Source organism: Electrophorus electricus, chromosome 25 (assembly GCF_041902795.1).
Source record: "Electrophorus electricus isolate QZ-2024a chromosome 25, ASM4190279v1, whole genome shotgun sequence".
Taxonomy (NCBI): Eukaryota; Metazoa; Chordata; class Actinopteri; order Gymnotiformes; family Gymnotidae; genus Electrophorus; species Electrophorus electricus.
In genome coordinates this window covers 10,382,501-10,408,897 of record NC_137521.1, presented here as the reverse complement: position 1 = coordinate 10,408,897, position 26,397 = coordinate 10,382,501, and the positions used below count along the sequence as shown (strand labels likewise).

The window sequence follows — 26,397 nt, the reverse complement described above, 5'->3', positions numbered from 1 at the left end:
AGCGCGTGCTGCTCAAGCCAGCCAGAACAAGCATGTGTTCTGATAGGAGACAGAGGGAATGAGCCAGTGGAGAGCCACTGTGTTCTGCTCAGGTATTCGGCACATTGTGTTCATATGTGTGTGAGCATGTGTGAGTGTGTGTGTGTGCATATGTGTGTGTATGTGAGAGAGAGAGAGAGAGAGAGAGAGAGAGAGAGAGAGGAAGGGAGATTAAGAGATAGAGGCTAATAGTTGGTGAAGATTCATTATGGGCTATGACATGGGTGTGTGTGTGTGTGCAGAAGGCTAGTTTGAGGTCAGAGCGGAGTGTGATGGATTACTGGTGGCACATTCTGAGCTGAACAAACAAGGGCCATCAACACAACGCTACAAAGAGTGTGTTGATGGAACAGGAAGTGCCTGGCAGGTGTATGTGGTGGGCTGGGGACAGGGTCCAGGTCAGAGCCTGACAAGTGGGCTTATTAGAACACGTTCTGCACTGGATGGACTAAGATTACATGTGTGTGGGTATTCTGATCACAGATGAGGAGAATGTGGTATGAAGGAGCCTGGACTAGTCTTCAGGTATTTAGGTAAACATAACAGAAAATATATGTGTTTGTGGTTTGGGGTTAGAATACTGTTAGAAGAATACAATGCAAGTTCATGCTGACACAGTCATAAACACACTTAGATTCCACTTTTGTTAAAACTAAAAGGCATTTCAAACTGAAAAATAATGACGAGTCAACAGCATAGACTCTTGTGATAAATAACAAACACTGGGTTTGTCTTGTTGTCTAGTTCTTTAGAAAACCATTGTAATTACACCCACACAGAAATGACTATCTATTAACTCATCTAATCCAGACAATTATCAGATTCAAGTGATAATGGCTCGGCGTCTCTCTGGTGCTTCCATGTGAAAGGTTCGTGTAACTACGACCCACCCTGTGACAGGCCTCCTAGCATATTTTCACCCTAATTCACCATTGCTCTGAGCTGTTCCGAGATGCCTCTGCAATCACTGTTCGAAGCACTGAGGTCTTCCCAGACCTGCTGAGCTCATCTTAAATATTCCATCTGGCCGGCTTTATCTCTTCAATCCTAGCGTTCCTTTGCCTCCCTCAGCTCCTCCCTACCCGAGACAGGCATTCACAGGGCACGCAGGCTCCTCGGAATCCCGCCACAAGGTGCTGTCATCCTCCCTACAGCGGCGCAGGCGGGGAGAAGCTTCCAAGCCATCTGACGGGAGGCGGTCATGGGACGTGTGAGCTTACAAACCCAAACGCCCCCCCCCCCCCCCCCCCCCCGGCCCCAAAAAAGAGCCACTGATAATTGCACATGCGGTTTTGGTGGGCGGCTCTGGGCCTAGGTTTTGAGAACCTTGCAGAGGTTTACTGTAAAAGCACCAGGAACCAAAAGATTGCGAACGGGAAGTGAGCAGGTTCCCTCTGCACTGCCGAGGACGAGACAGGGGCCCCGGGCCCTGCCTGCACCACCCCCGCCCGGCCTGGCCCTAGCGATGCGGAACAGAGCTCCTGCTGGAGGAAGGACCTACAGGGGAAGCGCTGGAGGACGTTACGGTTCCCCTCGCTGTGCACGTCAAACCTGGGCAAACACACAGCTGCTGCAGCCGTGCAAGGTGCACTTGGCAAACAAAGGAATGTTCCATCCTGGTCACAGAGTGCTGTCCTGGGTAGGTCTCTATTTAAAGGCCATTATGGCACTGACGCGGTGATGAGTCACCTGTGTCAACATGGATAGCAAATGTACAAACACACACACACACAGAGGCGTACACACGGATGCTGTGTGCGTCGCACGCCCATTCATTAACACGTTGCTCCCTGCCACACACACACCAAAGCAAACAGAGCTACTACTTCCCCACTCTCTGTCACTCATATACATAAACTTAAACCTGCATGATACAAACTTTCTGTTTTAAATGCATAAAAGATGTTAAAGGACACCATGACATCAACAACACCATATATACATATATATAAATTAAATGGTGTGGGGTTGGCGTCAAATGCGTCAAATATTTTCCATGTGTTGTAAAACCTTAGCGAGAGCTACTGGTACTCCCTGGTGTCTTCTCCCCACCCAATGCCAGAGAGGCAGCATACACCCTGAGGCCTGCCCCACCTAGCACAGCTATTCATCCACCCCACTGTTTCATAAGCGCACGGGAAAAAAGAACGATGTCTTGACAGAAAGATTGCGTAGAGGGAAATGGCGTAAAAAGTGCACTTCTCACTGCTAAGTTCGAAAGATGAATGGAATCTCCAGCTGCCATCACAGGTTTCATCATCAGGTTTGCCTGTTTTACACAAGTAAACGCCTGCGTCGACGTGAAGGGCCCCCTATTTACGTTAGGAAATCTTTGCCTACCCTGTGCATGCATGTCATTGCAAGCACACCCACTTATAAAGGTGCATGCTTGAGTAACAGTGGTTTCGTCACTCCTGTCAAGCTCGAGGACATTTAAGACGTTCCCCCCCCCCCGCTTCTGTTTGTTGTTGTTCTAATTCTTGCATGTTCATGAGATAGAGAGATAGAGAGAGGACACCTGCAGAAACCTCTCTCCTCCTGGACCGATGGAGGTGGAAGGTTTGATTAATTGCAGTTTAGGGACGGCCCATGTGGTATGCTGTGTGCACGCTGGTACAGACTCATGCGTCCACATAGGAGCTCTGGGAGCTAGAAGTGCCCCCACCCTGTAGGGCAACAGGGCAGGCAAACTGTAAACATCCCTACTGACAGCAACACACCACCCGGGCCAAACCCTAAGACTGCCCCGGCCGAGAAAAAAAAAGACAGCAGGTTTATAATAACATCATGTGTTTATTATGTAGAAGCCCAGACACGTACGTGCATGCACTGCGAACACACACGCACACGCAGCAACATTGTCACGTAAGACAACCAAGCTAATAACCCCGACTCTCTTTGTGCTCTGTGGTGGTTGCAGTGGCGGTAGCCGCGGTTTCGGAGGGCCCGTATGGATTCCTGCATCCTGCTGAGACACGGATCATGCCTGCCAGCGATCGAGTGAGTGACAGATGCAACACCGCTATCAAAACGTTGCACAAAGATGCCGAACTGACTGATGACAGAAGATTCAAACACCCAGTCGGTCGTTCCAATAAACCATTTGTTCGAGTTTTCTAATAAGCTAGAAGTCTGTTTATGCAAAGCAAAAAGCATCCTGTTAAATATGGCCAAAACAAGACCGCTCCTTTCAATTCCACGTGCTCATCATGTGGGGCTGGGAGACTGCCATGTCCTGTCCTGCAGGACAATGTGTCCTGTAACGACCAGAGCCGTAGTGGGTGCTACCGAATACTACAGTGGTAAGAAACGTTTACATTCAAATGTGCAAATGTAGCAGTGTGTGGCAGAGTTCTTCAACGATGTCTATGATACTTGGATGTTTCCCACTGCAGGACTGGTTTATCACCAACATTGTGATTGGTCAGTGATGCACTAACCAACAATTGGACATTATGACATGCTTAGGGATTTGTGCTCATCCTATTGACAAATTTATATTAGCTTTTGTGTGTGTGTGTGTGTGTGTGTGTGTGTGTGTGTGTGTGTGTGTGTAGAATGTAGCCACTGACGAAAAGACTGCCAAGATAGCAATAACACATTTTTGGTTAAACAGCCATACGCGTTAATGCAAGCAGCAAACACAAAGCTCATTAGCCACCTATCCACACTGCGGAGCTTCAGAGACAATTAGTAACTTGCATAATTTATCAGTGGAATCTTGGTAACCCACAGAGACATGATACAAGCAGGCAAGCCTGAGGGAAAACTTTGGACTTTTTTCTACTTTGGACTATTGGCTACATTGTATCACATTAAAACAATCAAACTAATAAGCCCGCTTATGTAATGCTACATAGCTAGCTAGTGAGGTTAGTGAATCCCGAGCATGGTTCAGTGGCGATACTGTATCTAGTAATGTGGAAACTTGGGACGTTTAGTGTAAACTGTAGATGTAATTGCTCCAGAACAGTGACAGCACTAATTAACTGCAATTATTAATTAATTGTATGGCACAAACTTCTTCTTTTTTTTTTTCCAGAAGGGTCATGTCTGCATTCACTGATCCCAGTGCAGTTTCCTGTAATGTAATAACAGTTTTGTTTGACTGCTCGTCAGGGTGCAGATAGACTGAAGGTGTGGAGCAGAAGCAGGTCGTCACCGGGTCATGGTGACCTTTTCCCTGCTTTAGCAGGACCGTGACCTCAGATTCTGAGTGGCCACGTCAGTGTGTAAACACTAGCCATGTCCATGGCAACAACATGGCAGGATGTGCTGACTTCACATAAACAAAGCATGCAGCCTGCGTGGCTTGTTTACTCTCATCACCCACTTTCAGGCCACAGTGCTGTGACAGTCTGCTCTTTCGAGGAAATTCTGTGGAAGTTATGTGGCATTGCTTACCTTTTACTGCTCTCACTCTTCCTGTGTTATCCTCTCTCTCTCTCTCTCTCTCTCTCTCTCTCTCTCTCTCTCTCTCTCTCTCTCTCATTCCAAAGAAGCATGTTAGTAACAAAGACAAAGGAAGCTGGGTAGAGAGATAACAGCAGATGTGTATATATGGGTGTGTGTGTGTGTGTGTGTGCGTGTGTGTGTGCATGCGTGCGTGCGTGTGTGTTTGCATGGTGTATCTTGCTTCAGGCATTGATGCTCGTTGCAGACCCAGCAACCATCAGAGTGATCTTTCCTAAATACACATACTGTTTTTTGAAAAGAGTCCTAAACTATGACAGTCTCTTAAGTTGCTGCTAAACTTCACACAGTGGAAGGTTCCTACATGGCCTATGGCTCCTGCTCATTCTCTCTCTGCTCTTAACTGCTGCCAGTTTCTTTGATCTTCACACTTCAGTTTGACACCTAACAGTGTTCTCAGCACAAAGGACCAGCAGAGTTCTCGGAAATCACGGCGGATAAAGCCTAGCCTCAGTTAGCTGGAAGAAGGGCTTGGAAGTACTTGCATTCCTCCTGAAGAAGATCACATTTCTGCACAACATCCCTCTGAGCCTCTACCCTCCACGCTCCCTCCATCCCCTCATTCCACACTGTCTCAGCCTCTGCGTGACCCACACAGCTGGTTCCATTATTTAATGTCTTCCAGAACAATATGCAAACAAGCTGCACACGTTTCCAGATAAGCTGTCTCCCCATTCCTGCGCGTGATGATGGAGTGTGCTGAGAGTCTGTGGGGGATGACGTGGAAACACAACGGTGTGTGGGCTCGGCTCGTGGACAAGCGCTCGAGCTCATGAAAGAAAAAAAAGAAAAAAACGTTACACCAGTGTGCTTATAACGAGAGCTGGGAGGGTGCTGGGGCTGATGGGAAACTACGCACCCGCCTGCCCTCTGACTGCCACATCGCATGCGCGCGCGCACACACACACACACACGCACACGCACACACACACACACACACACACACACACACTAATTCTGAGAAAAAACAGAGCAAGGAAAGCCAGTAAGAATGAAAGTAATGATTCAGAAGCTGCAGGATGTGTTTGTAAAAAACCTGGTATCACGACACATCAACCAAAGTGTTAGAAGGTGGAAACACCAGAGTCTTACTACAAAAGAAAATCACTTACATTCATATAGGTGGCATTAACCATTCTTAACACGCATATTCAAACTAAGCATCCATGTAAGACAGAAAGTATGCAGGCAGGTCAGCCATGTCTTCCTCACTGGTAATAGTGAGAAAGCTATTAGCTGAAGTAACTGTAGCAGTGGTTTGAGTATTCTAGCCCCTAAACATGGGTTTAGTCTGAGGGTTACACACAACATCACAGGAAGTTGCACAAACCTTTATATCCATTTCAGCAATCTTCACCTGAATTTACTTTTTGCAGGCTTATCGGTCTCTTTCTCTCATTCTCTCTCTCCCTCTCTATTTCTCTCTCTCTCTCCCTCTCTCTCTCTCTCTCTCTCTCTCTCTCTCTCTCTCTCTCTCTCTCTGTGTCATTTGTGAGACCTCGTAGAAGGAGAATAGGAGCCTCAGCCGTATGTATCTGAATGTTTCTACTGAAAGCTTGTCCTCAGCGATCGCTTATCATGTCATTCAAAACCACTTAGCAGGCGAAACCTATTCCTGTTTCTCAAGTGAACAAAACACGCCAGAGTCTTCGCAACCACAAAGCCCAATGCAAGAACAACAACAACAACAACAACTACTACTACTGCAGTGTGGTGCAGGACCAGTTATCCCGGTTCAAATCAGTACGGTTCACTCATCTGCACCAAAAAAAGTGCGTGCAGCACGCTGCTCTCAGACATCAGACAGCAGAGTTCAGATTCCAGCTGTGTGTCATATATGGAGTTGTTGTTCTTTTTAACCTACTCAGATGCAACTGGCTTTTGACAACATGCAGAAAAAAAAGAAAATGAAAATAACTGGTAGCCTGTGGTCCTGTGTCCTATTGGCTAGTGTCTGGCTTTCAGACTGAAGCTGTTGTACATAATTCATCGCATGGGGTCCCAACCGCATGCTGTGAGGAGTCAGGAGCAATATCCATCATTGCACACCGCTCCGCTACAATAACACGTCCTACACCCTGACCAAGCTCTTAGTGTGTGTGCATGTGCGTGCGTGTGTGTGTAAGGCAGTGTGACGGGTGCATGGGAAGCCCTGCGACCTGGAATGACCCGACGGTCCAGTGGTGGACCTCTATGGAGTTTTCCTGTCTGGCGCGGCATGCACGTGGCACGCAGCCAGAGCCGCATTCTAACCAGCCGTCTCTGACTTCCTGGAGCACTGGGATGCCACGCGTCTGCTCCGGCCTCCTTCTGGATCTGCACCGAGGAAGGATTAAGAATGGCGCGATGGCGGTTAGTCCCTCTGTTACTCCCTGTCCCGGCGGGGCGTTGAGAAAGCTGGGTGTGGCTCCTCAGACCTTTCAGACTGGCAGAATGCAGGAGTTAACAGTCATCCCAACAGATTCCACAGGAAAGCCATAAGGCTCCTTTCTACGGCGTCAGTGCAGCTAAGTTAATGGTTTAGCTGGCAGATACTAAAAGAGCTAATAACACTGTAAGGTCTGTTGTCTGTCCAACACAACCAGTGAATTATTACAGTGGATTATCAAGGAGTGGGGGTGGGGGTTGTATAGTGTTAACACACAGCTAGATTAGCAGTGTGGCAGTGTATAGAAAGGTATGGTTTAGAAGGGTGGTGTGTATAGTTTGTTGGTACAGAGTAAGTACAGCAGAAAGGGTAAGCTGACATCAGTTTCGGCAAGTTCTGCGGCCTGCATATATTAACAGGGGTGGCATGTTATCAGTGGTGGGTGATACTGTTAGGTTGACAGGATGTTCACGCTCGGGGTATGGGTACAGTGTGTTAGCGGCACTGGAGTGGTGCAGTGTGTTATAGGTGGTGGGTGGTACAGTGTGTTAGTGAGATCAGTGCAGGTGCTGGAAGTGGGGAGTGTCTGGCATGCAGATATTCCCGTCCTGTGTGTTATTATAAGAGCCCCAGGAAGGGCACCCAGGCTGTGTGGAAGAGAGTGGGCTAGAACGACTGTAATGCACACACACACACACACACACACACACACACACACGCACACGCACGCACACGCACGCACACGCACACATGCACGCGCGTGCTCGCACAGACACAAACACACATACATACACACACACAGACACTCACACACACACACATCTGCTCCTCACAGCACCACCCTACTGTATGATTCAGAGTGAGGCACCGTCTCGTGGTTTAGGAGACAAACACTGATGCACAAACACACACAAACACACACGCACACACACACACACAATAACAGCAGAAAGAGGGAAAACAAGACAAAGAAACCAAGAGGGATGTAAGGTTGATTCCAGACAGACAGTGTCTCGGACGGCTCTTAACCACTTTCGCGAGTGCAAGGCTGCGGGCCATGCATCACGCCTCTCACCCAGACGGCTCACCAACGAGCAGTCCGCATTCCAGACCCAGACAATAACTGCTATGTTGCATTTTCACCCTCTGCTCACCCTCCAGCACTCTAATTAAAAGCATGTGGAGAGGCAGGGCTTGGCAGGGGGGCGGGCCGGCGAGTTTAGGGCGGGGCCGAGGAAGCGTTGTGGCGCTGGAGTGCAGCCCAGTGTAACAGGAACCCCAGCGGGTCAGATCAGGTAATCCCGCTCCTTTCATCTGTTACTCCGAGCACGCAGGAACTCGGTGACCTGAGCCACAGCATTCACACTGGAGTTTCCATTTTCCTGCATTGAGAGAGAGTGAGAGAGAGAGAGAGAGAAATAGAGAGAGAGAGAGAGAGAGAGAGAGAGAGGGAGGGTGGGAGAGTGAGAGAGAGAGAGAGAGGGTGGGAGAGAGAGAGAGAGAGGGAGAGAAAGAGAGGGTGGGAGAGAAAGAGAGAGAGAGAGTATTAAAGAAAGACAAAAAAGAAAAGGAAAGAAAAAGAAAGGAAAAAAGAAAAGTAAAAGTGATTGAAAGCAAGCTAAGGGGAGAGAGAACATGAAGGGAGGACTGAGGGGGAGTGTGAGGGCCTGTCTGGGGACTGTACGAGGACTGTATGAGGACTGTGTCTGGGGACTGTACGAGGACTGTATGAGGACTGTGTCTGGGGACCGTATGAGGACTGTGTCTGAAGACTGTATGAGAACTGTATGAGGACTGTGTCTGGGGATTGTATGAGGACTGTATGAGGACTGTGTCTGGGGACTGTATGAGGACTGTATGAGGACTGTGTCTGGGGACTGTACGAGGACTTTATGAGGACTGTATGAGGACTGTATGAGGACTGTGTCTGGGGATTGTATGAGGACTGTGTCTGGGGACTGCGTATGAGGACTGTGTCTGGGGACTGTATGAGGACTGTGTCTGGGGACCGTATGAGGACTGTGCCTGAGGACTGTATGAGGACCGTATGAGGACTGTGCCTGAGGACTGTATGAGGACTGTATGAGGACTGTGTCTGGGGACTGTATGAGGACTGTATGAGGACTGTATGAGGACTGTGCCTGGGGATTGTATGAGGACTGTATGAGGACTGTGTCTGGGGACTGTACGAGGACTGTATGAGGACTGTATGAGGACTGTGTATGAGGACCGTGTATGAGGACTGTGTCTGGGGACTGTATGAAGACAGTGTCTGGGGACTGTATGAGGACTGTGTCTGGGGACTGTATGAAGACTGTATGAGGACTGTATGAGGACTGTGTCTGGGGATTGTATGAGGACTGTATGAGGACTGTGTCTGGGGACTGCGTATGAGGACTGTGTCTGGGGACTGTATGAGGACTGTGTCTGGGGACTGTGTCTGGGGACCGTATGAGGACTGTGCCTGAGGACTGAATGAGGACTGTATGAGGACTGTATGAGGACTGTGTCTGGGGACCGTATGAGGACTGTGCCTGAGGACTGTATGAGGACTGTATGAGGACTGTGTCTGGGGACTGTACGAGGACTGTATGAGGACTGTATGAGGACTGTGTCTGGGGACTGTATGAGGACTGTCTGGGGACTAAATGAGGACTGTGTCTGGGGACTGGTATGAAGACTGTGTCTGAGGACTATATGAAGACTGTATCTGAGAACTGTATGAAGACTGTATCTGGGGACTGGTATGAAGACTGTGTGTGGACTGTATGAGGACTGTATAAAACTGTCTGGGGACTGTATGAGGACTGTCTGGGGACTATATGAGGACTGTGTCTGGGGATTGGTATGAAGACTGTGTCTGGGGACTGGTATGAAGACTGTGTCTGGGGACTATATGAAGACTGTATCTGCGAACTGTATGAAGACTGTATCTGGGGACTGGTATGAAGACTGTGTCTGTGGATGGATGAGGACTGTATGAAGACTGTGTCTGGGGACTGTATGAAGACTGTGTCTGGGGACTGTGTCTGGGGACTGTATGAGGACTGTATGAAGACTGTGTCTGGGGACTGTGTCTGGGGACTGTATGAGGACTGTATGAGGACTGTGTCTGGGTACTGTACGAGGACTTTATGAGGACTGTATGAGGACTGTGTCTGGGGATTGTATGAGGACTGTATGAGGACTGTGTCTGGGGACTGCGTATGAGGACTGTGTCTGGGGACTGTGTCTGGGGACTGTATGAAGACTGTATGAGGACTGTATGAGGACTGTGTCTGGGGATTGTATGAGGACTGTATGAGGACTGTGTCTGGGGACTGCGTATGAGGACTGTGTCTGGGGACTGTATGAGGACTGTGTCTGGGGACTGTGTCTGGGGACCGTATGAGGACTGTGCCTGAGGACTGAATGAGGACTGTATGAGGACTGTATGAGGACTGTGTCTGGGGACCGTATGAGGACTGTGCCTGAGGACTGTATGAGGACTGTATGAGGACTGTGTCTGGGGACTGTACGAGGACTGTATGAGGACTGTATGAGGACTGTGTCTGGGGACTGTATGAGGACTGTCTGGGGACTAAATGAGGACTGTGTCTGGGGACTGGTATGAAGACTGTGTCTGGGGACTATATGAAGACTGTATCTGAGAACTGTATGAAGACTGTATCTGGGGACTGGTATGAAGACTGTGTCTGTGGATGGATGAGGACTGTATGAAGACTGTGTCTGGGGACTGTATGAAGACTGTGTCTGGGGACTGTATGAGGACTGTATGAAGACTGTGTCTGGGGACTGTGTCTGGGGACTGTATGAAGACTGTGTCTGGGGACTGTATGAGGACTGTCTGGGGACTAAATGAGGACTGTGTCTGGGGACTGGTATGAAGACTGTCTGGGGACTGGTATTAAGACTGTCTGGGGACTATATGAAGACTGTATCTGAGAACTGTATGAAGACTGTATCTGGGGACTGGTATGAAGATTGTGTGTGGACTGTATGAGGACTGTATAAAACTGTGTCTGGGGACTGTATGAGGACTGTCTGGGGACTATATGAGGACTGTGTCTGGGGACTGGTATGAAGACTGTGTCTGGGGACTGGTATGAAGACTGTGTCTGGGGACTATATGAAGACTGTATCTGCGAACTGTATGAAGACTGTATCTGGGGACTGGTATGAAGACTGTGTCTGTGGACTGTATGAGGACTGTATGAAGACTGTGTCTGGGGACTGTATGAAGACTGTGTCTGGGGACTGTATGAGGACTGTATGAAGACTGTGTCTGGGGACTGTGTCTGGGGACTGTATGAAGACTGTGTCTGGGGACTGTATGAGGACTGTCTGGGGACTAAATGAGGACTGTGTCTGGGGACTGGTATGAAGACTGTCTGGGGACTGGTATTAAGACTGTGTCTGGGGACTATATGAAGACTGTATCTGAGAACTGTATGAAGACTGTATCTGGGGACTGGTATGAAGATTGTGTGTGGACTGTATGAGGACTGTATAAAACTGTGTCTGGGGACTGTATGAGGACTGTCTGGGGACTATATGAGGACTGTGTCTGGGGACTGGTATGAAGACTGTGTCTGGGGACTGGTATGAAGACTGTGTCTGGGGACTATATGAAGACTGTATCTGCGAACTGTATGAAGACTGTATCTGGGGACTGGTATGAAGACTGTGTCTGTGGACTGTATGAGGACTGTATGAAGACTGTGTCTGGGGACTGTATGAGGACTGTATGAAGACTGTGTCTGTGGACTGTATGAAGACTGTGTCTGGGGACTGTATGAAGACTGTGTCTGTGGACTGTATGAAGACTGTGTCTGGGGACTGTATGAAGACTGTGTCTGGGGACTGGTATGAAGACTGTGTCTGGGGACTGGTATGAAGACTGTGTCTGGGGACTGTATGAGGACTGTCTGGGGACTAAATGAGGACTGTGTCTGGGGACTGGTATGAAGACTGTCTGGGGACTGGTATTAAAACTGTGTCTGGGGACTATATGAAGACTGTATCTGAGAACTGTATGAAGACTGTATCTGGGGACTGGTATGAAGATTGTGTGTGGACTGTATGAGGACTGTATAAAACTGTGTCTGGGGACTGTATGAGGACTGTCTGGGGACTATATGAGGACTGTGTCTGGGGACTGGTATGAAGACTGTCTGGGGACTGGTATGAAGACTGTGTCTGGGGACTATATGAAGACTGTATCTGCGAACTGTATGAAGACTGTATCTGGGGACTGGTATGAAGACTGTGTCTGTGGACTGTATGAGGACTGTATGAAGACTGTGTCTGGGGACTGTATGAAGACTGTGTCTGGGGACTGTATGAGGACTGTCTGGGGACTAAATGAGGACTGTGTCTGGGGACTGGTATGAAGACTGTCTGGGGACTGGTATTAAGACTGTGTCTGGGGACTGTATGAGGACTGTCTGGGGACTAAATGAGGACTGTGTCTGGGGACTGGTATGAAGACGTTCTGGGGACTGGTATTAAGACTGTGTCTGGGGACTATATGAAGACTGTATCTGAGAACTGTATGAAGACTGTATCTGGGGACTGGTATGAAGATTGTGTGTGGACTGTATGAAGACTGTATAAAACTGTGTCTGGGGACTGTATGAGGACTGTCTGGGGACTATATGAGGACTGTGTCTGGGGACTGGTATGAAGACTGTGTCTGGGGACTATATGAAGACTGTATCTGCGAACTGTATGAAGACTGTATCTGGGGACTGGTATGAAGACTGTGTCTGTGGACTGTATGAGGACTGTATGAAGACTGTGTCTGGGGACTGGTATGAAGACTGTGTCTGGGGACTGGTATGAAGACTGTGTCTGGGGACTGTATGAGGACTGTATGAAGACTGTGTCTGTGGACTGTATGAAGACTGTGTCTGGGGACTGTATGAAGACTGTGTCTGGGGACTGTATGAACGCTGTGTCTGGGGACTGTATGAAGACTGTGTCTGGGGACTGTATGAACGCTGTGTCTGGGGACTGTATGAAGACTGTGTCTGGGGACTGGTATGAAGACTGTGTCTGGGGACTGTATGAAGACTGTGTCTGCGGTTGGAAGGCTGTTTTCAAGCAGGACGGGAGGACGGATGACTGTGTGGATGGCGGGGTTTGACTGCTGTGCTCTAAACAGGGGCGAGGACTCAACTGTCAGTGCTGGGCCACTTCTCTCCCAAACTACACTCACACCCTGGCTGGCTCGCTCACAATGACATCATATACTCAAACACACACACACACACACACACGCGCACGCACACATGCGCGCGCGCACACACACACGTGCACACACACACACAAACACACAGACATGCACGCACACACACACACATGCACACACACACACATGCGCGCACACACGGACACACACACACACACACGTGCGCACACATACACAAACACACAGACATGCACGCACACACACACACATGCACACACACACACATGCGCGCACACACGGACACACACACACACACACAACGCTCTCCCTCCTTTTCTTTCTCTGGCTCACAAACACTTGACCTGGAACTTAGTCAGACTACAGCACAGTTGGAAAGGATTACCAAAAAGGTCATTCTTCTGGCATGCTTAACAACATATTTGAATAATTGGCTTATCATGAAATCATAATATGAGTGTGATATAATTAAAGATGAGAATGTTATGGTTCTAATACAATTAAGATAGTAAGAATGCCATCAAGATGTGATTACGGTAATAGAAACCCCCCAGTACACGCCTACTAGTGGCATTGCTGTGCCTCTCAGATTGCTGAACTGAAGTAACCTACCACATCCTAGCCTCACTAAAGATCCTACCAAAATAGCACTCAGCCAAATGGGTATTGCTTACAGTGCCATTAACCCCTTATTCTGAAAGCAATCCGAGAGCTAAATGCATGGCGATAGATATGTTGACTCAAGTTTCCCATAATTCTTGTCATTCGTGTGTCTCCACAGCTACAGAAGGAATGAACGGCGTCATGGAGCCTTTATTCAAGGTTCACTTCCTGGGTCAAATTCAGTGTGTTGCTCCAGTCAGGCTGGTTTAATAAACCCGACGCGAGTGGAGCCTATAAGCAGGCCATAATTTCATTACACGGGTGAATTTCCTGTTATCGCTGTGCTTGGAAAATGCTTCGAAAATGAGACCTGACTTTAAAAAATGGAACATAATGACCGACTGAAATTACCAGAGGGACAAAAATAGTAAATAAAAATAGTAATTTAATCATAGCTACAATAAATGGATGTTGTGTGAGGCTAGATTAGCGCCACACAGACCAAAAACACACAATAAACGGCAGGAAAAACAAAACCATTTTCCACTGTTTGTGTTCACTTACTTGAAAAGGCCAAAGGAGCCCATTTCCCTGAACCAGAAATGGTTACTTGGCACCCAGCGAATCTGGAGAGCCACATACTGTGGAAAATGGTTGTGCTTCTGTTTTCACCTGGCCTTTGTTTTGGTTTGTGTACATGCTGTTTCCAGACTGTTCACAATTCTAGCATTAACAAGAAAGAAAACGTTCCTGACAGCGATCAACTTGGAATTAGTCGGCTGTGTGTGTAATTATATCCAACAGTAATGGAAACAGCAGAAATAATGGTAGTATTATTACCAATAGTAACAGCAAATATGATAATTGATACTGATCATTTAAAAAAATGAATAGACATACAATCAATAAAGCTAACGGTAATATCATTTAAAGTCATACAGTCAAAATGCAGGACTGCAATGTTTATCTCCTTACAAAAACAGCAGCAAAGCCAAACAAAAGCACTGTATGTGTTTACATGCATCACACATCTGTGAAGAGCGTCACAGTGAAATTGAGACCTCATCTACGGCACTTATTATCATTTCCACGTCCCTCCACTGCACAATTAGCTACAATATACCCTGTCCCCCCCCCCGCGCACGCACATACACACACACACACACACACACACACACACAGACACGCACGCACACACAGGCACGCGCGCACGCATGCACGTGCATACACCAACCCATGCAAAGGGTACAGTGCCAACTTCCCAGCATGAAACATTCATGCATGCTAACAACATTTTGCCAAGTGGTCCCGGTTCTGTCAGCGAAGAACTGTCTCCACCCCGAGTCTGCCTGTGCACTCTCTCCGCTGTGGGAAGAAAACCCTGCCTCAAAGCCACATACTAAGTCCTGCTGTACGTACCAAGTGCATCTAATTAAGCTTGCCACAAGAGATTTAAGAACTCCCGTTTGTCCCCCTTAACCCCTGCCGAAGGTCTACAGGTGCAGGATCTCCTCGGGTTCTTTGACCTGCTTCTTGGCTCTGATCTTACAGAGCGCCATAACATGGGGAGCAGAAACGTCCGGCTGTCACAGCGTAGAGGCCTCTTCGTGCGGTCAGACCCAGCAGAGGACCTGCTTTATAAAGAAACCACAAAACCTCAGACCTTACAAAAACATGAAGAGATCAAAATGAGACGGAGAGACAGAGAGAGAGAAAGAGTGAGAGAAAGAGTGAGAATTATTGGATGGAGGGTCTATCAGGCTAGCAGGGAGACACCTACATGCTTCTGGCAGGCTCCCCTCTGCCCCCACCCCACCCCTCCCCTGAGCCATATTTGGCAGTTTGCATGTGCAGTTATTCTGCACAGCTTGGCTTTCGCATGAGCCTGTGTGTCGTGGGAGAATTATATATGCCATTAGGAAATTAACACTACCCCCTTATCACCATATTGCATACATATAATCTGCATAAAGATGACTCATAAAACTTTTATTCAACGTTAAATCCAGCTTAAACAAATGTTTGAAATGGAAATTGGTTTATGCTAAATGTAAAGGTTGCGTATGTACAGTAAACATTACAATGAAGGCACTATTATTTCCTTTTATTAGAAGATACTCTTCCATGTCGACTTAATTTTCCTCAAAGCCATGATGTCTTAATATATGGATGTTTTTCATCTAAAGCTTTGTATTCTCCTGATAGCATTTGACCTTAAAACACCATTTACATCACCATGGAGAATAGCAAACGGGTCCATATGGTTTAGTATTCCGACGGTTACAGCAGCTACACGGGGCTAAAGGCTGCACAAGCTTACATTACACATTTCTGCAAATAGAACTGGTTACAGATATGGTGCTGGGACCTGGGCTTTGCAATAAGTGCAATAAATATTGTTATATTGCACCTACTCAAGACTGCAGAATGTGCTGAAAGTTGATTCAGCACCAAGGAGAGCTCACAGACAATGAGTGTGTGTGTTGTGTGTGTGTGACTGAGATTATACAAGCATATGTGTACTTGTGTACAGACAGAACTGCACATATACACACCTGTCTCTGGCTCAACCCTCTAACATAATAGAGTCCCTTTCAGAATATAACAGTGCCTCATTAGTGAGTCTATTACCACTGATCCAGGATTCAGACCATTTTCTCTCGTTTCACAGGCGTAACCTTGTCAGGCGGTATCGGCCTCGGGCAGGCATGGACGTTTTCCAGTGAGGGTCGGATTAACCATCAGGCCTCGGTGCGTTGTCAGGCTTCCTTCAGAGCATACCACGGCGGTGCAAAAGTTCAAATTAAGACGCGACTCTGGCTTGCCACCTGACTTGTTGCGATATTACGGCCATCTGCACTCCTGCAAGATCAAATCCTGGTGGCCAACCCAAAATAAATGTGCATGCAGTGTGGAGCATCCGCGTGAGATGCTTTGGACACGCTTCGGAAGTCCCGTAATGCAGCTAGAATCTGCCTCTGATGCAGGACGCTCAGGCCTAGCAGGACACCTGGTAAAAATCTACTCAAAATGCCAAAGGAAAAAAATACAGGGACAGTGATGTGAAGAATGAGGCGGTCTGTATTTTACAGGCAGGGTACAGAGGGTTGTGAGCACTGCCATTATGTAAACCGGGTCCTGAATTTCTTATACTGCTTTCTGTTTAAGCATCTGGTTTTGAGTAAGTGTACGTGTACCGTTAGCCTGCGCCACTTTGGGTCAGCGATTTCTTGCTCACGCACGTGACTAAGCACAGATGGCAGGTTGCATGCGAACCATTAAGGCACTGTGGGCATTATAAGATGAAGGTGCACGTACAGGTACACACACCCTCATAACAACAAACAACAAAGGCGGCTCTGCCCTTGGTCACCTGACGTGATTTCCTGGAAACAGGACGCTTGTTAGTTGTCTCTTGCGTTGATGAGCTCCCAGGTGCCAGGAAACTTCTAGAAATCCCCACGGGCGCCGTCCCGCCTCCTCTCCTAGCAGCCAGCTTTGCTAATCACGCAAAGCAGCTTAATGCTCCACTACACCCTTGTAGCTGTGTTTGAGCAAGCCAGATTAGCCTGATCCACAAAGAACCTCGATACAAACGACTCTGTTTTCCAAGGCCTACCTACCTCACTCTGAGACATTCTCAGTGTAAGAAGAAAAAAAACCCCTAATAAATGGCCTATAGCCTGTAGTACTTCATGGTCATGAAAACAGTCATACTATTAATAAAAAAGACTTTGACACTACAGAGTGTCAGGAGATGCCTGGTGTGTAGTGTGTAGGTCTCACGTCTTATGAATATCAGTACTGCTGCTTCCGTAAGAAAGTGAGAGAAAGGCCAGGCTCCCTGTGCACAGCTATGGCCTGAGAGTAAGAGTCCTGGGACCCTTTACCCTGATCTCGCTCAAGCTGCGCCACTCCTGAGAGGTCAAATCTGAGCCTGCCCCAGCGCTGCCTGACAAACGAGGGCGTGGGCTGTGTACAAGCCCGACGGAGGAAGAGCGGGTTAAGCTCAGGGCCCCCGTGCGCTCAGTGAGTGGGGTTTCTGGCTCAAAGCACTGCTGAGGTGTGCTGGAAGGGTGGCTGCCAGACCAGGCAGCTACTGTGGGCAGAATTCAGCACCTCTCCAGAGAGAGCAGACACAACAGAGTGTTGCTTCTACAGTGCAGCAGTCCCACTGGGAATTTTTACTCTTCCACTTAGACAAAGACACAACTGTGCACGCACACGCGCAAGCAAACACACACACACACACACACACACACACACACACACGCAACCCCACAGCTATAGGCGCACACCTGTCTGTGTTTTCAGAGCACACTTGTTTCCATATTGCTCTCGCTCTCTCTCTGACTATGTGGGATTGTAGGTGCCCAAGCAGGGCTGCGACACCATATGCAGCCTGGCATGTAATCCGCAGCGTAACACACAAGCCTGGATGGCATGCACTCAAGAGCGTAACACACAATCCTGGCTGGTCTGTGCTCTGAAGCGTAACGCACAAGCCTGGTTGGCCTATGCTCTGAAGCGTAACACACCGATGAATAATAAAGCAGCTTGGGGCAATTTACGGGCACACCGGATACACTGGGGTGAGCCGCCGCTGTTGCTAGGTCGAGGGGGTAATCTGGGCCATGGTGATGCTTGCTTCACATTTCAACATTTCGCCTTTTCACTTATGATGAAGTCAGGAGTGGCCAACTGGAACTGGAACTGAGTTCCAATATAGTTCCAACAGACAGAACCATACACGTAGGTCTACTGTTCAGATGTTGCAGAAGAACTTCGTTAACTGGCCCTAGTGCATCATAGGTTGGATTTTCAAGGTGAAACTGTAAAGAAAGCATCACACAGCGCTAAAGGCATTAACAATGTCAGACTGTGTCTGGAGCTCAGCAGTGTGACACAGGCATTTCTCGAATCCATTCCCCCAAGGACACGGCTGAGCACCCCTCAACACGTTTACATTGTGGCGTCTGGTTTTGCTAAAATGCCAGCCATGTTGCATTACTGAACACCACCACAGGCTCTAAGAGGTGGTGCCTGAGACTGGGTGGGGATAGGAAGGAACCCAGCAGCTGGACTACACCTCTGGAGGAGTCGCTCACAAGCCACGAATTACCAGAATTGATTAAATGATTGATCCAGAAGTAACATGATTAAGAAAAGGTCATGCCAGTCGTAATCATCCTTTCAGGGTTGTCTCTGGAGAGGAAAAGATATCATGATGAATTTGCAAAGAATCAAGATTACAGTGTGTTTATTTGTCATTTTTGCAACCCATATGCTGTAAGGCAAATTTCTGTGTTTTTCTGTTTTGCAACCAGAGGTAGATTAGCTACATTCCTTTCTGAAAAAAATGTGAAATATGTGACCTTAGTCCAGGACTGGAGCCAAACAGATTTCACCAGAGGGACAAACAGCACAGCTGGGCTTCATTTGCGTCTAAGGTAGCTTTGCAAAAACATGAAGAACGGTCAGATAAAAGCCAGGAGGAGGGATGGGCGTCGGACGCTGGGGACAAAGGGCAGAGATGCGTGTACTCAATGTGATTAGGGACGTGATGAAACTGAGGCCATCAATCCACCAGAGCCACAATGGAGGGTGAGGAGGGAGCCTCAGATCGAACACTTATAGAGCGGCACACTTCTAAGGAAGAAGCAGAAGAGGGAACAAAGAAGGCATGGATCACAGTTAGGACTCCCTAAAACAGAAAAAGAGAAAAAAAGAAAAAAGAAAAAAAAAAGAATGCGATTTGTCGTAAGGAAAGAGAATGCGGAATGTGAGCGAGCAGAGGAGTGCTTGAGGAAAGATGGGGATGAGAGAGGAGAGGTGGAGAGAGAGAACAGTGGTGTTGAGAAATGACTTTGTGTGTGCATCTGAGATGAATGAGCTCTGAAGTATAACTGATTAATCTTACATACGAGCTGATTTATGGACGCTGCTGCTTTATTTAGTAACGTGCTTCAGAGGGGAAACCGGCTCACAACTAGCACGTTATTTCAAATGGGACACTGTAGGCAAAATCAGTAACACCACACCAGTTATCAACTGGGCCATGTTCCTTTCAGTTTATGTCAGTTTGCTCTGGGAGAGAGAAATGCCAGTGTAATTCATACCCTAGTGAAGAAAGCCACTACATTTTGGTCAGGTATGACATTTTTTTCGTCTGGAACAGAGTGTATCAGAAGAGAAAAAGTGAAATGTGAAATGATTTTTAAAAAGCTATTTGAGATAGAACAGGGTGTGCTTGTGATCACAGAAAGCTTCTGAGCTCAGGAACTCCCTTATCAATGTCCACAGAGGGTCTAGGAGAGAGAACACGAAGACCTTCTGAGAACTTTTAGACAACAGAACCCTGCTTACTGTAGCTGTGCCACGGTTCTTGTTCTCGTGTTCTCTCACAGAACAGCATGTGCCTTTCCCCGTAATTTGTAAAGCACAGGAGAAAAATCTAAAGTCACACGCCTTTTAATCCTTTATCCCCATTCATTTTTCAAGTCTTTTTTGTTCATATGAATATTCATAGGAAATATTCATAATCAAGTCAGCCATTTTTATACTTGGGTTTAATTACTTTGATTTGTAAGTCAAATTATTTGGCTGAGATTGCAGAACACCACAGACCAGTTCACTGAACTGTCAGAGGTCATTCTAATTAAAAATGAACGTCACGTCGTGTTACCGCCTCTCACTTTATCTAGCATCCCTACCCAACTGCCTGTCCCTTAGCGTGCACACAAGTCTGCTGATTAGAGCGAACTAGTTGGCTGTGCTAAGAAAAGCGCACATTTGAAAATCCAGGAGCTCAGCAGAGAGTTCTAGCGTATCACCGATGGTGTTTCTGTTTCGCCCACCTCGGGCTCAGCGTAACGCCGACCCGATATGGCACAATATAGCACGTGGCGTGAATGCTGGCTAACGTGGAGCGGGAGCAAAGAAAACTGCTGACCAGACCCCCAGCCCAGGGTCCGTTTAAGGGGGCAACACATCTGGCTGCTACGTGGAACGACGCCAAATTGCATTTCCCATGATCTGGAGTCTGGATAACCATTTACGACTTAATTATGTCTAATCGCGCAGGGACGAAAGGGAGGAGGGAGAAGGAGGATAGTGTGAGTGTGCGGATGGAGCGAGGGTAGGGAGTGCGTCGACACGCCCATCGTGACCCCAGCTGCCGTCTGTGTTCGGGCCCATCCATCTCCCTGCCTGCTGACCCCATGCTCCCTCTCCGTCCTGCACTCAATCAAGTGGGCTGTGCGCGGCTCAGCTCCACCCGCGGCTGGAGAGCATCGCCTCCACCCCCACACGCGCGCTTTCCCCGCGCGTCCACCTTAACCCCTCCTGCATCTCGACCGCCCTCTCCCCGGGCCGGGGGCAGGGCGGGGGATGCGGCGCCGGGGTGGTATCCATGGTGACAGCCGCGGCCGAGGTAGCGGCTAAGTGAGGCGCTTAAAAGGCAGCTGCATCTGCTACCACTGCCGTGGCGGGTTTGTCTCTCCGGACCCCTCCCCCAGCGACCCCCACACCGAATCTCCGGCTCTGCGATCCCTCCGTAATCCAAGGCACACGCCTTTCCTGCTCCAGCCAGTATATAGTGTGGCAGACCCTTAGTCATGGTTGAGCCACAATGCTTGGGTGACCCATCGGGGAGTTCCAAGTGCCTGTGGCTGGACCTTCCAGCGTGCACCCTAATTTTTTATTTAATTACTTATATTTCTTAACACCATACATTTAATTTTTTTTCTTATTCTCATTTCATAACAATTTTTTCTTGGTGTGTCCACACCTTAATCTACATGAGGCATTTTGAATTGCATTTGCTGGAGAAATCAAAGCTTCACTGATTGCCTGATTGACTGCTCATCTTATCTCTAGATAGGTCATCGTCTGATTTTTTTTTGCTTTCTTTGTGGAACGTTGCATGAAAGAGGAGTAATTGTGGTTTGAGCACATGACTCCAAGGGCATTCTAGCTGTGACGGTGACATGACAGAGACCTTATATTTGTAGAGTGTTTCTCTGTGTGTGTGTGTGTGTGTGTGTGTCTTATTAAAGAGCTGTGCATCTCTGTGCATGCTTTCTAGGGTGTGGCTCTATGTTTCTATGCGCATGTGAGTCTAAGGAACACCAAAGAAATTGGTAAAGTGTAAACAGTGTTGTAAACGCAGGCATTCGGCTGTCACACATTAGGCATACGAGCGCAACCGTTTCCAGGATAAACTCTCCTTGCAGAAAGGAAGAGGGGCTCTGCTCTGCATTTGAGCATTCATGCTGCCATGCCGAATCCCATAGCTCCTCTTCTGTATGTATTTTCATGCACACTGTGTATTTTGCCAGTGGGCCAGTAGGTGCTCACATTGAGAGTGAAGGTACTTGAACAGCATGGTCTCTTATCTGACTCCTGCACATGTCCACATGCAGGGAAAACCCATTACCAGAACTGCTCGAGCGGCAGCCATCTTAATACAAGCAGAAACAATGCAGCCGGGACTTGTCAATAATCCTGCCTCTCCATTGGCTCCCTGCGGCTGCTTGACAGCGACGTAATTGGAGCATTTCGGTTCTTGACAGTTCTCCCGACAGCTGAGATTACCAGGCCAGGGGAAAAAGACATCTCGCTTTAGAGAACACTGCCAATGCTCATACAGGCGACCTTTGTGACATGATAATCTTCTTGGTTTTCCGCCTATCATGACATCGGAGCAATGGCCCTATTAATGCTTGTTTTATTCCCATTTCGGTACGTGCGATTTCTGCCCCACACCCCCACAGCAATAGTTTCCTTACGCAGAAGCCTGGTCGCCGCTGTGTTTTATAAAAGCCCCCTCCCTACGCTTAACGTTGCATTCACCTGACTACGTTTTCAGTCCAAGACGGAATTGTGCTCAGTAGCACAAAACACCTAAATGCGTGCTGAGGTGGTGCAGGGGGCGGGGCTCCAGGGAAGATGCCTGCATGCGAAGCCTGAGGTTAAGGAGGCCAGCTGATGCCTGATCTGCAGGACCAAGCGTTCTGCCTGCACAAACGAGCCATCTGTTCAATAATTCAGGACCACTGGAGAGCCAAACAGGCTGGAGAGTTGGAGACACAGACGCCTCAGAGACACAGACGCCTCGGAGACACAGACGGCTCAGAGACACAGACACCTCGGAGACACAGACGCCTCGGAGACACAGACGCCTCGGAGACACAGACACCTCGGAGACACAGACGCCTCGGAGACACAGACACCTCGGAGACACAGATGCCTCAGATAAACGGACACCTCAGATAAACGGACACCTCGGAGACACAGACACCGCGGAGACACACACACCTTGGAGACACAGACACTGCGGAGACACACACACCTCGGAGATACACACACCTCAGAGACACGGACGTTTCAGAGACACGGACGTTTCAGAGACACATACGCCTCACAGACGGAGGCAGCGGCAAATGATACTTTTTTTAAACTCCTTTTTTTTACCCAGTGACACAGGAAGCACATCAGCCCCAGGGTGGGGTCACGAGATGTCAGTCACGGTGCCTCCATGACGTTCAGTTCCACTCTGTGTCTGCGCAGCTCTATATATAGTGCTGCAATGGCCCTGATGACCTGCCAGGGCCTCTAAATATAGCAGCCTGCTCACTTTCCTCTCTGGCTCCAAGCAGGGCAGCCGATCGGCTTTCACAGCTCCGGGTGAAGGAGAGGAGCTCAGATTGGCAGGAAACCTGGGAGAGCGTGGAGTGGGTGCAGGGCTGCGCTGGGGCTAGGGGTGGAGCACAGAACTGATATCCCTGCATTGTGTTACACACACTGCTCAGAAAGAAAGAACAGAGTGCACTTAAAATACTTCACCTCACCATGACGTGTGCGTTCTGAATTATGCTGAACGCCAATAGTGAACTGAATGACACGGAGGGGATTGTCAGATTGAGTGTTAAAAGGACTTTGATGATGGACAATGTTCCCGTGTGTATTCTATATACAGACAGGCAGAAGGCTGGTACTGATCACATTGCGTGTCGTGAAGTACTGGACACGAGAAGCAGACGCTTGTGTACTGAAGTATGAGGAAAGAGACAGCTTACTCTGAAAAAGAACTGCACAGACCAGGGCATGTAGCGAAAGAATGCCTGAAATTACACACGTTTCCTTGTTCTACCGATTTGTGTGTGTTCTTTGTGTATGTCCACGTGTGTGTTATGAAGGCGAAAATCAAGGAACATTCTTCCTGATCTCCGAGTTCTTTCCATGAATCACAAAGAGTAGGAAGTTTAGAGACTCCCTACAATGTCATCCAAACAGGAGGAATTCCTCTCATCCAAGAAAAGAAGAAAAGAAAAAAACCCCCCACCATGAACCTTTTCCAGAATAGCACAACAAGAGCTTAGGCATACCGTAAACTATTACACATGGTTGCGCTTCCCGTAAACCATTTCACGCCCTTGCCAACTTTGTATGTCCACCTCAACTTCGCCTGTCCTTCGGTTCTGTATAATAGCAGTTCACGAGCGGCACTCTGACCCAAATATGCATCTCACACTGCGAGACACTTCAAGCCAGTGATTAGCGATTACACTCCTGCACCCCACAGGTTCAGTGCTTCTCCTCTAGTGCTCCTGATTCATCCTGTCAGCACACTGACAATTAGCTATTAGCTGATCAGATAATGTGCGAAAAAATAAAAACAACAACAACAAAAAAAAAACACCTCTCCACGGGCCAGAAATGAAGTGCCCCACGGGACCTTATGTGCTTGAGCTGTAGTTTGGAGCCTGCCAGTGAGTCCAGACCTGTGCAGCTCCTCTGGGCAGGCAGGCGCAGTAGCGTGTCGGAGCGGCTGGGCCGAAGCAGGGCAGTGGGACGAGAGAGGGGCTGGTGGTGAGAACCACTCTCACGCAGCCGACCACGCGCAACACGCGACGCGCGAGATGGCCGGCGCTACGCATCCTGTGTGCGCGGGAGGATGCTTTTTAAAAGCCATTTGCCAGCTGCGTGGATGTTATGAATTATTCGGCACTAATGGAGCTATTGTCAGGCCGTGTGGGCAGAAGGTACAAAGGCGCTTGCTAGCTATGGCAGAATCAGGGACGCTGCTCCATTACCGTTACTCGCCAGCCTATAGCCTGCATAGAGCACTATACGTTACCTTGGGAAGCATCTCGGATTCAGCTCTAGTAACACACGCATTAAACGGACAGACAGGAAGTAGTGCATTATGGATCTTTGGGGGTGAGGGGTTGGGGGGAGGGGTGACATGAATAAAGCAGTTGCAGGAAGTTGCATTAAGATCTCCTCAGGAAACGGAGTGCTATTAATCTCCCACAAAACCTGATAATCAATGCGAGTGCTTCCAGTAGAAGGATCCTCGGATGGTTGAGGGAGATCTTCAGTGTCGTTTGTGGTTTCCTTTTGCTTGCTATACATGTACATGTTAACCTCAAATGGACTACAAAAAGATGTTAAAGTCCCGATGCTGTCTATAAGGGCAACGGAAAAGAGGAATTTATCAGCGTTACTATTATTTAACATGGAAACAAAAAAATGATCAAACAATCCTTATAATTCTTTTTAAGTTATTATATATAATAGTTACTATCTATAGATTCTATCCTCAGTAACCCCACCCTTTTACTGAACTATGCTTTTGTGTGTTCTAATTTTTGACTAGAGTTATGTATTCATGTGCTGTGTATCGTTTTCTTTCTTTTCTTTTTCTTTACTGTCTTAACCTTTAGGACAGATGTAGCTTTAGAAGTACAGGACTTGTGAAGCTTACTGACGTCATTGTTAAGTATAAATATTAGACAACATAAAGAGGAAGGTGAAGGGTTTTCTGTCTCACCTTTCATTCACCTCTGAAAGCAAGACAAGTAAACTACCTGTGGTCGCAAACTCAGGATCCTTCATCACTGTGGACCAGCTGGGCTAATTCCATTCTGCTTAGAAGTCTACAAGAATTTCCCCACCAGCTGACCCACCCAAACACGTGCCCATGTAAACCCACTGTCTCGTGTGTCGCATGCGTCAACGCTCAAGTCGAACACAAAAGTCGTGCTAAGCGTGGACTCTGTCGGACGGCGTAATTTGAGCCCGAGGATATCCATCAGTCCTACCGAGCGCCGGGAATCTGTTAGCCCTACCCCTGGGCCGGCATCATCCAAGGCTGGCATTCCAGCAGGCTTCAAAGTGGAGCCGCAGCCTGACGTCAGCGTGTCGGGCTGGGCTGGGGCCCCGGGGCTCACCCTGGCGCAGGGTGGTCGTGATGGCGGAGCAGCCAATGGTGCTGGAGACTGGCACAGAGCAAGGCCCAAACAGCTGCCAAGCTGCCAGGGACAGGTGAAACCCAGACAGCTGAGACAATAGGGGGCAAATGAGATGAAGTGGAGCTACCAGGATCCGATAGGCTCGGAGGTGTACCTCAGAAGATCTTCACGTAGATTCAAATAGCAGAAGTGCTAGAGATACCAGAGGGGCTTTTTGTGTTTATAATTGCTGATAATTAGTACAAATGCAGTTTAATGATGCTCAAGGTTCAGTTGCGGAGTCTGAACATCAAACATGTTGAAATGGAGGAGACTAATCACACACACACACACACACACACACACACGCGCACACACATATACACACACACGCGCGCAGAAGCTGTGAACAGAGGCTCTCTGTGTCATGCTCCCTCTCTCGCACCTTCTCCAGTCTGCTGATGGCT

General features: G+C 48.2%; 1 long non-coding RNA gene across 1 annotated transcript in view; it reads right to left on the bottom strand.

Moving 5' to 3' along the window:
• Positions 1 to 14,140: 14,140 nt before the first annotated feature.
• The window catches only part of LOC145653743 (uncharacterized), a 19,013-nt gene continuing 6,756 nt past the window's right edge, over positions 14,141 to 26,397 (bottom strand). The window contains exon 3 of the long non-coding RNA XR_014119928.1: positions 14,141 to 15,328. This is a non-coding gene — a long non-coding RNA (uncharacterized LOC145653743). The remainder of the gene's footprint in view (positions 15,329 to 26,397) is intronic.